The sequence below is a fragment of the Entelurus aequoreus genome, linkage group LG02 (assembly GCF_033978785.1).
Source record: "Entelurus aequoreus isolate RoL-2023_Sb linkage group LG02, RoL_Eaeq_v1.1, whole genome shotgun sequence".
Classification (NCBI taxonomy): domain Eukaryota; kingdom Metazoa; phylum Chordata; class Actinopteri; order Syngnathiformes; family Syngnathidae; genus Entelurus; species Entelurus aequoreus.
The window spans coordinates 59,608,991-59,622,191 of NC_084732.1; the positions used below are offsets into that span (position 1 = coordinate 59,608,991).

Sequence of the window (13,201 nt, forward strand, 5' to 3'; positions counted from 1 at the left end):
CGAGTCTGGTAACAAATGAAGGAAGAATAATTAATTCCCAAGAAAAACAATAGGGGGTCCATCGTCTGGCGGTGGTTTGGCTTCAAGCGGGAATATGTTGAACAGACAACCATAATATGTCAAGTATGCGGCAAAAGCGTTGCTACAAAAAGTAGCAGCACTGCTAATTTGTAGCATCATTTGAAAAGTCACCCGCTAGAGCATGGGTGTCAAACTCTGGCCCGTGGGCCGAAATTGCCCCGCCGTGTAATTTCACTTGGCCCTTGAGGCAATATCAAATTAACACTAGAGCTGGCCTGCCGATTATATACAGCGGCGGTGCCGCGATAACACCGCATTCACTGCTAATTCTCAAACTTGCCAACCCTCCCGGGAGACTCCCAAATTTCAGTGCCCCTCCCAAAAATCATCACAGCCGCTTTTCATCCAGTCCAACAAGTGCTGGCCCAGTCACATAATATGTGTGGCTTCTGCACGCACACACAAGCGAATGCAACGCATACTTGATCAACAGCCATACAGGTCACACTGAGGGTTGCCGTATAAACAACTTTAACACTGTTAGAAATATGCACCACACTGTGAACCCACACCAAACAAGAATGACAAACACATTTCGGGAGAACATCCGTACCGTAACACAACATAAACACAACAGAACAAACAAGTTGTGTGTGTGTGTGGGGTTGGTGGTAGCGGGGGGTGTATTTTGTAGCGTCCCGGAAGATATAGTGCTGCAAAGGGTTCTGGGTATTTGTTCTGTTGTGTTTATGTTGTGTTACGGTGCGGATGTTCTCCCGAAATGTGTTTGTCATTCTTGTTTGGTGTGGATTCACAGTGTGGCATATATTTCTAACAGTGTTAAAGTTCTTTATACGGCCACCCTCGGTGTAACCTGTATCGCTGTTTATCAAGTATGCGTTGCATTCACGTGTGTGTGCGTACAGAAACCGCACATATCTTGTGACTGGGCGGGCACGTTGTTAGAATGGATGAAAAGCGGACGTGACGACAGCTCGTAGAGGACGTTAAAGGCAGTGCCTTTAATGCATGCCCTCAAGACTGTGGGTGGACTACGAGATATAAAGACTGATGAACACCTTCGTTCAATAATGAAGGTTGCCTCAGCTCAAAGCCTGAGCCCCGACATTAATGAACTAGCATCCAAGAAAAGATGCCAGGTATCTGGCTTGGGCACATCAGATTAGATCAGTGTGTTGCAAACTGAGCAGTTTAAAGTCCTGAATGGTTGGTTTATTCATTGTTATTTTATTTTAAAATTTATTAGCCTGTGGAAAAAGTTAATGTTGATATTTACCTCAGAAGGCTGCAAATAGAAAAGAGGCATTCAATTTGTATTTAAATTGTATTTGATATGACATTGATATTTTTTTAATTATTATTATTATTATTTGAAACTTGATTTTGCATGTCACTATACAGTTATATAATCCTTGCTTGTTCAATATTCAATGCAAAACTTGTTTGGGTCCCTATTAAAAGGTTAATTTGTTCAACCTTGGCCCACGGCTTTGTTCAGTTTTAAATTTTGGCCCACTCTGTATTTGAGTTTGACACCCCTGCGCTAGAGAATGAAGAGTGCTTGAAACTCCGCATGTCAACATCTCCGTTCGGTGCCACACCCACAAAATGCCGAAGCAACAATTTCCACATCAACACTGTATGAAAAAAATAGTCTAAAACAGAAGGAGATAACATCCGCAGTAACCTACCACATAGCGAAGGACATACACTATTTGATTTCCTATTATGCAGCTAATTTTTATTTGACAGTTTTTGAAATATCTTGTGTGACATCATGCACAAAAGTGCACTTTATTTGTTTTTAACTATTGTGGTGGCGTTCTGTACAAAAAGTGAACTTTAATTTAATGTTGTTTTGATATGTCATTTTAGTGACATCATGCACAAAAGTGCCCTAATAGCTTGTTTTAAAATGTCTCTAACAATCTTGCACTTTCTGTTTTGGAAATTACATGAATGTTTGTGCCACTGCTTAATAACTGTTTAATAAATACAGTTTTGGTAAATTGACTTAGTTGTGATTTCCCTCTCTGCATGAAAGTTTAAAATTAGCATATACTGTATTAATGCAGTATGAACAAGAATGTTTTAATGTAGACACATAGAATCATCATACTGCTGTGATTATATGCATCAAGTGTTCATTCAAGGCTAAGGCAAAATATCGAGATATATATCGTGTATCGTGACATGGCCTAAAAATATTGAGATATTAATAAAAGGCCATATCGCACAGCCCTACTATCACATACTTTTTTCCAAAAATCGGCGAGCTCATCCCTGATAAAAAATGTCTATTATACAACATAAGTCTATTGTTTATACTGTAATTTTTAAGTCTGGGCTCCGGCTAATGTAACGGCAGTAAACCTGCTAGTTAGCAGGAGCATTTTTACGTCACTTGAAAGAACTTTACAGCTGGAGCAGGCAGGAGAATGGATGTCAACAGTGTCGCAAGGACAGAAAGTACCACGGAGGCTCAACCAACAAAAGCAGAGGACAAATTGGTACCAAAAAGAAGAAAGAGGAACTCCTTTGTTTTTGTTAAAAACATCAAGACACCAACCAAACAACAATAGGCTAATCTGCAAAACATGCCGCCAACAAGTCGCTGCTAGCGTTGCTTTTCTATCACTTGGATACAATTGAAGGCTAACGTTACTTTTCTATCACTTGGAGATAAGTGAAAGCATGTACAGAGACTGTTAAAATGTAACAAAATACATACGCTACCTCAAAACCACAAACTAATGAAAAGAAAAAACACACCAAACGAACCCGACAGAGTTGTTGTCCATATGACAAGCGGTACTGCAGACACCAAAATGATATCTCTAAATTCATATACGTACACATGGCCCTTGTGTATACCGTGTAAAAAGTAGGGCAAGTACTAAAAATGTGAAATTGACATTGATTTCATGTGTGTGTTTGTATATATACTGTAGTTTTAAAGGCCTACTGAAACCCACTACTACCGACCACGCAGTCTGATAGTTTATATATCAATGATGAAATCTTAACATTGCAACACATGCCAATACGGCCGGGTTAACTTATAAAGTGACATTTAAAATTTCCCGGGAAATATCCGGCTGAAACGTCGCGGTATGATGACGTATGCGCGTGACAAAGTCAGTTTAACGGAAGTTATGGTACCCCGTAGAATCCTATACAAAAAGCTCTGTTTTCATTTCATAATTCCACAGTATTCTGGACATCTTTTGCAATTTGTTTAATGAACAATGAAGGCTGCAAAGAAGACAGTTGTAGGTGGGATCGGTGTATTAGCAGCGGACTACAGCAACACAACCAGGAGGACTTTGTTGGAGAGCAGACGCGCTAGCCGGCGACCTCACCTTGACTTCCTACGTCTCCGGGCCGCCAAACGCATCGGGTGAAGTCCTTCGTCCTTCTGCCAATTGCTGGAACGCAGGTGAGCACGGGTGTTGATGAGCAGATGAGGGCTGGCTGGCGTAGGTGGAGAGCTAATGTTTTTAGCATAGCTCTGTGCGGTCCGGTTGCTAAGTTGCTAAGTTAGCTTCAATGGCGTCATTAGCACAGCATTGTTAACCTTCGCCAGCCTGGAAAGCATTAACCGTGAATTTACATGTCCACGGTTTAATAGTATTGTTGATTTTCTATCTATCCTTCCAGTCAGGGATTTATTTTTTTTGTTTCTATATGCAGTTAAAGCACGATGCTATCACGTTAGCTCGTAGCTAAAGCATTTCGCCGATGTATTGTCGTGGAGATAAAAGGCACTGAATGTCCATTTCGCGTTCTCGACTCTCATTTTCAAGAGGATATAGTATCCGAGGTGGTTTAAAATACAAATCCGTGATCCACAATAGAAAAAGGAGAGTGTGGTATCCAATGAGCCAGCTTGTACCTAAGTTACGGTCAGAGCGAAAAAAGATACGTCCATCACTGCCTCTCAAGTCCTTCACTGTAACGTTCCTCATCTACGAATCTTTCATCCTCGCTCAAATTAATGGGGTAATCGTCACTTTCTCGGTCCGAATCTCTCTCGCTCCATTGTAAACAATGGGGAATTGTGAGGAATACTAGCTCCTGTGACGTCACGCTACTTCCGGTACAGGCAAGGCTTTTTTTTATCAGCGAGCAAAAGTTGCGAACTTTATCGTCGATTTTCTCTACTAAATCCTTTCAGCAAAAATATGGCAATATCGCGAAATGATCAAGTATGACACATAGAATGGATCTGCTATTCCCGTTTAAATTTTAAAAAATCATTTCAGTAGGCCTTTAAGAAAAAATTATGTATTGTCAGAAACGTCCTCTTAACCAGGGCACTTTATTTCACATTTCGTTCTTTTGTGTTTTTGTTAGCTGAAGAAATGAGCTTAGCTAAATGTTTTTTTAAAGAAGATTGGAGATTATATTTGACTTTTCTTATGTTATTTTCAAGGCTTTTTCTTATCTCAAAACACCTCTTAAGTTGGGATCCTATTATCCAAAATCACTTGTCTTACTTGTTGGTACTTGTTTTTGTGTACTTGGGATCCCCAACAGTCCCGAAAATTTAAAAACAAGACATGGTGGTGGAGATATTTAGTTACGTCAACGAATATTTCTATTGAAGGGTTAGTTTATGAGCCAAATTATATCAGGATATGAGTTTTGATCTATATCGCCCAGCCCTACACACGTGTTAGCAACAGTTTAGGGATGTTCTCTGTGTTAATTGAGTGTTAAAGTAGGCATTTTGATGGCATTATGTTAATATGTATGAGGGCACATGTGTACCTTATTTGAGTGTCACATTATTTAGCTATAGATGACCCTGTTGTTCAGCAATGTTTGCTGGTAATATCAAGATTCAGTATATGCTGTTGAGTCTACCAGAGATGTATTCATCTAGTTTATTAATACCATTAAAAATATTTTTTTGATTTTAACAAAAAGCACCAAAGATGCTATAATGTGGTCATCCGTGTCGAATAAAACACTTTGCTTTCCCTACACAACAACAACTAAGGTTTTAGTTTTTGTTAAGAAAATTGACAATGAAAATACGGTGGATTGGACCAACAATTATAATATTCATTAATAGGACTTAACATGACGTTAGTTTATTTGCACAACCAGGTCTTCGTAGTTATATTTACGTATAGCAACCACAAAAGAAAACAAACTAAAGCGACCTCTTGTCCTTTCTTTTTTTTTTTAGTTCTGCTGTAACTATATGGTAAAGAAAAAAATTAATTGCACCACAGAAAGTCTCTCAAACAAATCAATTGTTCAAACAAACATTTTACAAAGTGCTCGCTGCTAACACAGGCATAATCCGATTGTATACCACAAAATGTTGAAAGTGATATTTTAAAAAAGCCATTACCTTTGATGCACTTTTGGGTTTTTTTCTTGAATGGCTTTATGAACAATGTTTTTCAGGACTCTATGAAAGCTCTTTCTTATCTCTCTATTTGAACTATTGGAATACCCAAGAACTGAACAGCAATACAGCATTTTCTGCTCAAACTTTACACTCACTCTCACTCATTTTAATGGTACGCTCAAGCTGGTTGACCATCATGTGAATTAAGCCACTAAGAAGAAAAACGGACGTGACGTCATATGCAATCCAGCAATAAGGGCAGAAAGGAAAGGAAATGTCAACGCAACCATGGAAAACACTCAAACAATTATTGTAAACACAATTCTAAAATCAAATTAAACATTAATCATTAACCCCTTAAAATGAATGTGCAAAAATAAGGAATACATAAGTGCTACAAAACAGTGCAACGTGTGAAAATGTAAACCTAGAGCAGGGGTCACCAACCTTTTTGAAACCAAGAGCTACTTCTTGGGTACTGATTAATGCGAAGGGCTACCAGTTTGATACACACTTAAATAAATTGCCAGAAATAGCCAATTTGCTCAATTTACCTTTAACTCCATGTTATTATTAATAATTAATGACATTTACACTTAATTGAATGGTTTAAAAGAGGAGAAAACACGAAAAAAATGACAATTACATTTTGAAACATAGTTTATCTTCAACTTCGACTCTTTAAAATTCAAAATTCAACCGAAAAAAAGAAGAGAAAAACTTAAAAAAAGAATTTATGGAACATCATTAGTAATTTTTCCTGATTAAGATTAATTTTAGAATTTTGATGACATGTTTTAAATAGGTCAAAATCCAATCTACACTTTGTTAGAATATATAACAAATTGGACCAAGTTATATTTCTAACAAAGACAAATCATTATTTCTTCTAGATTTTCCAGAACAAAAATGTTAAAATAAATTCAAAAGACTTTAAAATAAGATTTAAATTTGATTCTACAGATTTTCTAGATTTGCCAGAATAATTTTTTTGAATTTTAATCATAATAAGTTTGAAGAAATATTTCACCAATATTCTTCGTAGAAAAAACAGAAGCTAAAATGAAGAATTAAATTAAAATGTATTTATTATTCTTTACAATAAAAAAAATTAATTTACTTGAACATTGATTTAAATTGTCAGGAAAGAAGAGGAAGGAATTTAAAAGGTAAAAAGGTATATGTGTTTAAAAATCCTAAAATCATTTTTAAGGTTGTATTTTTTCTCTAAAATTGTCTTTCTGAAAGTTATAAGAAGCAAAGTAAAAAAAAAAAAAGAATTTATTTAAACAAGTGAAGACCAAGTCTTTAAAATATTTTCTTGGATTTTCAAATTCTATTTGAGTTTTGTCTCTCTTAGAATTAAAAATGTCGAGCAAAGCGAGACCAGCTTGCTAGTAAATAAATAAAATTCAAAAAATAGAGGCAGCTCACTGGTAAGTGCTGCTATTTGAGCTATTTTTAGAACAGGCCAGCGGACTACTCATCTGGTCCTTACGGGCTACCTGGTGCCCTCGGGCACCGCGTTGGTGACCCCTGACCTAGAGAAACCTGAGAAGAACCATCATCTGCATATTTGGTGCCAGGAAATTTGGACGATTCCAGGAGAATTGGAATGTAAGACCCGGTTCCCCTTTTTGATCAAATACAATTGAATAAGGAACCAGTTTAAATATTGTGTTGACATTGTATAAATGTACAGTTGATACATGTGATCAGTATCAGCCAATTTCAGAAAACCCTGATCGGAACTTGGGATGCAACGATTAACCAGTTTTACTATTTACCGTTATTAAAAACATCCCGGTTATTTAATTGCAAAAGCTCCACAACACCGTGTGTTTCAGTCCTCCTCATTAGCCTTTTTGTATCTGCACTGCAACCACAAAGTTTCCACATTGTGGGATTAATGATGTATATCCTATAAACGGACATATCCTGGTACGTCATTTTCGGCACAACCTGCACAGAACAAAAACAAAGTTACACCAGCGGCGCAAGCGCTTATACGCACCTATTGAGCGACATGTTAGCATGCTACATTAGCTTGAAAATGAAAAAAAAAACTTTTCCTACTCAAAAAAGTGGGAAGTTTTGGAACATTTGGGGTACTTAGAAAATGACCAGAGAATCAGTGAAGACGATGGCTCACACATTTGCAAAACCTGCCAAAAGAAACCCACGCCTAAAAGTAGGGCTTGGTGATATGGACGAAAAAGTATATCTGGATATATTTTTACTTGAATTGGATATTCGATATATATCTCGATATATTTTCTGGTGAAAATATACATATAAAATGTATTAATTATTGTCAGTGGCACTTTTATTAAAACCCAGTTAGTCAAGATGTGTATTAACATCACAAAAAACAAACTGTTTAAGTAGCACAAAATTACATAACATAAATAAAATAGAAAAACAAAGAATGTATCCATAAAATAAAAAAAATATTCTTTCTGCATAAAATAAATGACATAGTTGTGCAAATAATAAAACATGTATCAAACTGAGATAAAACATAAATTTGTAGGCAGGCACTTTTTAATTCCCAGCTACTGTCTTGTAAAACACCAATGAAAATGAAATGTAGCATTTAGATAGGCTATACTGTAGCAACAGTCTGCCACAATAATGTGTGTTCTTAAATGTGTATACCACGTTTTCCAGTTTTGAGATCAGATCAGTTCATTCATAGTTGTGATGCCTTCAGTGACAATCTACAATGTCATGTAGTCATATATAGTCATGAAAATAAAGTAAACACAATGAATGAGGTGTGTCCAAACACACACACACACACACATATATACATATATATATATATATATACTAAATATACATATTTTATATACACACATACATATATAAAATATATTTATGTGTGTGTGTATATATATATATATATATATATATATATATATATATATATATATATATATATATATATATATATATTTATGCACATATATTCTGATTAAACAGACATAGTTTAGCCCTTTCTTGGTAACAATACAAACAACATAGTAAAATAGTATAATTATTACCTTTCACTCCATACAATTGTTTGCGCAAAATAGGTAAACAAAAGCAAAAATAATTGCCACATGGCGTTTACAAACAATATATAAATAGGTACGATATATTTGAACAACGCAGCAAAAAATAAATATGGACGAGAACAAAAAATAAATAGTGATCTTAACACACTAGTGTCAACCCAGTATCGACACTAGCCTGGTAATGTATGTCGATATGTGGATCGATCCACCCATCTCTCGTGGGTTACCCATCGCGGGGTTCCCCATTTCGGGATATACCCGCTCTTGCATTTTCTGGAGCTCGTTGATAATTAATGTTAATCATTTATATTGATGATCTTGTATGTTTATAATTGATGAATGTATATGGGCACGACCGTGCTAACATAATTTTTAAAGAGACACTCTGAGGAGGCAACCATAGCTTTACAATGTATAATGCATCGATCTTTATCTTGTTATGTTATGATAGTCTGTCAACTTAAAAGTGAAAAATTAACCAAGAGAGAAAAAAACCAAGCACCGCAAAATGGATTTTGTCATTTGACACCAGCGTGTCTGGAAGCAGAGGGTTTAAAACTAACAACAACCATACAACAATAAAAACATAGTGGAACGTACCTAACGGGTGACAAATGAAGACAATAGTCCTTTTGCGATAAATGTTGTTTTACGGTGAAATAGCGGCGATTTGTCCTTAATGCAAGCAAACACTTGATCCGGTGCTCATTTTCTTACAGCTATTTTCTTCTTCTCCGTGGGAAGGAAGTCATCCTTGCAGCGGAAGACAAAAGGGGCGGGCGTTATAACTATTACAACCAATCAAATGACAAATATTTTTACATTGAGCGAATAGGATTCCTCCTTTGAAATTTAGCAGGAAAGCCATTCGTTGGCTCAGCACAGAAGGCTGAGTTGAAATGCTTCAACACCGGGAGAAGAGCTGCTGGAATGCACTTATTTGTAGTTGTTGTTAAGAAAAGCAAAATAAGACCACCTAACACTTGAATTAAATGATGGATAGATCTCTACTTGTTAATGATTATTCCATACAATGCTGATGACATTGTTTTCTACATTTAACCCATAAGAAACCATGTCAGCAACACTATTGAGCTCAAATGTATCGTAGTTTATGCGTGACTCTTCAAGTTTGTCAGTGACGTATAGGAAACATGTAGTGGTCGTTGTCACGTGACAGTCATGTGACGACCCCAGGTTATGGCTTTCCAAAACTGGCAGTGTGACAGTTTTTGTTTTGTTTTTAAACTTGTTTTATTAAACAAAACACAACATTTACAACAAAAATCAGCAAGTGAAAATTCCAAACATATATTGCCAGGAGGGGCATTGTGGAAAAGTACAAATAAGGACAGAAAATATACATACATAACAAAAATATAGCAAATCACAAAAAGAAAAAAAAACACACACATAGAAGGTACATTATAAACTAGGCGTTGTCTCACAGGTTTAGTCCTTAAATCGTTCCATAGCTTGTTTTTTGTGCTGTTGGATGAAAAAAAAATGGCAGAGTTCTTTGAGAAAGTTGAAGAAGGATGGCTTTATATAAATAACTTTATATTTGCAAATAAGAATAAATACTAATGACAATTATTGTATTTGAAACATTTTATTTTATTGTGTGAGCTACGAGAGATATTTTCATTTCCCCAAGGTGGATTATTAAAGTATCTATCTATCTATCTATCCATCTATTCATCTATCTATCTACTTAAAGGTTTGGTGAGAGCCCGGATAAAATTGGGATTTTGTCTTTATAGTTTGACGGCTAATTTACAGACTTTTAATATTTTTAATTTTTTATTTGTTAAACCTATCTATCTACAGTTGTGGTCAAAAGTTTACATACACTTGTAAAGAACATAATGTCATGGCTGTTTCCAATAATTTCTACAACTCTTGTTTTTTTGTGATAGAGTGATTTGAGCACTTACTTGTTGGTCACAAAAAACATTCATGAAGTTTGATTCTTTTATGAATTTATTATGGGTCTACTGAAAATGTGACCAAATCTGCTGGGTCAAAAGTATACATACAGCAATGTTAATATTTGGTTACATGTCCCTTGGCAAGTTTCACTGCAATAAGGCGCTTTTGGTAGCCATCCACAAGCTTCTGGCAAGCTTCTGGTTGAATTTTTGACCACTCCTCTTGACAAAGTTGGTGCAGTTCAGCTAAATTTGTTGGTTTTCTGACATGGACTTGTTTCTTCAGCATTGTCCGCACATTTAAGTCAGGACTTTGGGAAGGCCGTTCTAAAACCTTAATTCTAGCCTGATTTAGCCATTCCTTTACCACTTTTGGCGTGTGTTTGGGGTCATTGTCCTGTTGGAACACCCATCCAGTTTATTGTGATGTCACGCTCGCGCCAATCTATGTAATTTCAACCAATTCCAGGGAATTAGGCCTCGTAACTTTGTCCAATGCATGCAATCTGAATCTGTCCAGGTAGATCGAAGTCTCCACATCCAGCCAGGGCCCCGCAAAGCCCGTCCATCTAGCTCTAGGAAAGGCCTAGAAAAGGTGGCCCAAAAATAGCCTGTTCCTCCTCAACCCGGACAGCTTACCGCGGCTGTCTGGTCATCCCTTTCTGCGGTCGAAACACAAACAAAAAGAAGATACCCCTTATAATCGCAAAGTGGAATGTGCAAACCTACTTGGACGCATCCAAGGAATCCACCCGTCACCGCAGTAGAACAGCAACGGTTGCCCACAAGCTGAGAAAATACAACGTGGAAACCAGCTTTCATGGCGAGGACTCGCTAACAGAAGTTCTGGAAAGGGCTCCCCCAGACTCTCGCCGCCTCCATGGGGTAGGCTTCGCTGTGAAGACCAGTCTGCTTAAAAAGCTCCCAGAAACACCAACAGGCATCAGCGAAAGGCTGATGACCTGGTGGATTCCCCTCACGAAAGGTTGACATGCAACTCTCATCAGCGCATACGCACCAACCCGAGATGCTAGTGAGGACTTGAAGGACAGCTCCTACAACACACTGGACTATGTCATCCAGAAGACACCACCTAGTGACAAACTTATGCTAATGGGCGACTTCAATGCTCACGTGGGATCTGGCTACGGGCTCTGGGAAGGCATACTTGGCAAACATGACATTGGCAAGCTGAATGACAATGGTCTCAAACTACTAACACTCTGTTCAGAGCACCAACTTGTCATTACCAATACCATCTTTCAGCAAAAAAACAAACTGAAGACCTCGTTGCAGCATCCAAGAGCCAAACACTGGCATCTGCTAGATTATATAATCACCAGACGAGCTGACCAGAGAGAGTTCCAGATCTGGATGGACCACAGGTTGATTTGATCAAAAGACAACCTAGAAATTTGCCCGCAGCACCACAAACAGGCTTCCAGCAAGAAGTTCAACTGCGGTACCCTTAAATCCCTCCCACCCATTCACCATCTTAGAAGCTGATTTGCAGCCAAACTGTACAGCATCCAGGAAAGCTCTTCCATTGAGGACACAAACACTACCTGGAACACACTGCGTTCGTCTATCTACCGTGCTGCTGAGGAATCAATGGGATTCACCAAAAAACGTCACTAAGACTGGTTTGACGAAAATGCACCTGACATTCATAACCTTCTAAAGGATAAACGCAAGGCACACTCAGCTTCTCTAGCCAACCTTCAATCAGCAGCTCTTAGGAAGAAATTGTCCACTATCAAAGCAGAAGCACAAATAGCTCTATGGCAGATGGAGAATGATTGGTGGGTCAAGAAAGCGAAAGAAATTAAATCTCTTGCAGATGCCAACAACACGCATGGCTTCAAAAACATGTATGGGCCCGAGAGCAGAAACATCGCACCTGTCAGATCTGCAGATGGCACCCCCCTCATAAAGTAACAACAACACATTCTAGAACATTGGGCAGAGCACTTCAGCACTGTACTAAACCAGAGTAACCCCACAGACCCGACCATCCTAGATTAATTCCCCAGCTTCCCTTCTGTCCCTCAACTTGATGAAGCTCCTGAATTTCATGGAGTCCGGAAAGCAATCAATTGCCTTAAAAACAATAAAAGTGCAGGTTCTGACTCCATCCCAGCTGAAGTATTCAAGTGTGGAGGTTACCTCCTCACTCGCCGGCTACTTCAGCTCATCTCTGCCATCTGGACAACTCACAACTCACTCTCCCGCAAGACTGGAAAGATGCCACCATTATCACCTTATATAAAAAGAAAGGTGATAAATTGTTTTGTGACATCAGCAGAGGTGTCTCACTTCTTTCAGTTGCAGGCAAAATCCTGACAAGGATCATGTTCTCCCGTCTGGCTGTGCACATTTCTGAGAACATCTTGCCAGAAACCCAGTGTGGATTCCATAAGGACCATAGCACAACGGACAGGCCAAGGTGGTTCGAATTGGTGGACAACTGTCCGACCACTTCGATGTCAAGATTGGAGTGAAACAAGGATGCGTCTTAGCCCTGGTTATTTTCAACATATTCCTTACTGCAGTCACCATCATTTCCCATAAGCATCTGAAAAACACGGACATGTGTTTAAAATTTGATTCCTATCCCCATGTTTATTCAACTGACATTGAATAAACATGGTTAAAAAGCTTGTTGTTTCAGCGTTGTAATTTTGTTGTAGAATATTGGTTGGAAAATGATCAAAATTCAATGGTCAAATCAACGTTAGAACCCAACATTCATTAAACGTCAGGACCTAATTCAAAAAGTTCTCAACGTTGTTTTGATGTCT

The 13,201-nt window shown here is 37.8% G+C and overlaps 1 protein-coding gene across 5 annotated transcripts in view; it reads right to left on the bottom strand.

Moving 5' to 3' along the window:
* ccdc102a (coiled-coil domain containing 102A) overlaps positions 1-13,201 on the bottom strand; it is a 160,037-nt gene that overhangs the window by 123,947 nt on the left and 22,889 nt on the right. For 3 of the 5 annotated variants that reach the window (XM_062030262.1, XM_062030251.1, XM_062030220.1), the window contains exon 1: positions 9,070-9,216. The exons of the other annotated variants lie outside the window; for them this stretch is intronic. The gene's annotated coding sequence lies outside the window, so the exon portion shown is untranslated. Of the gene's footprint in view, positions 1-9,069; positions 9,217-13,201 lie in introns of those variants that run through there. 5 annotated transcript variants of the gene reach the window in all.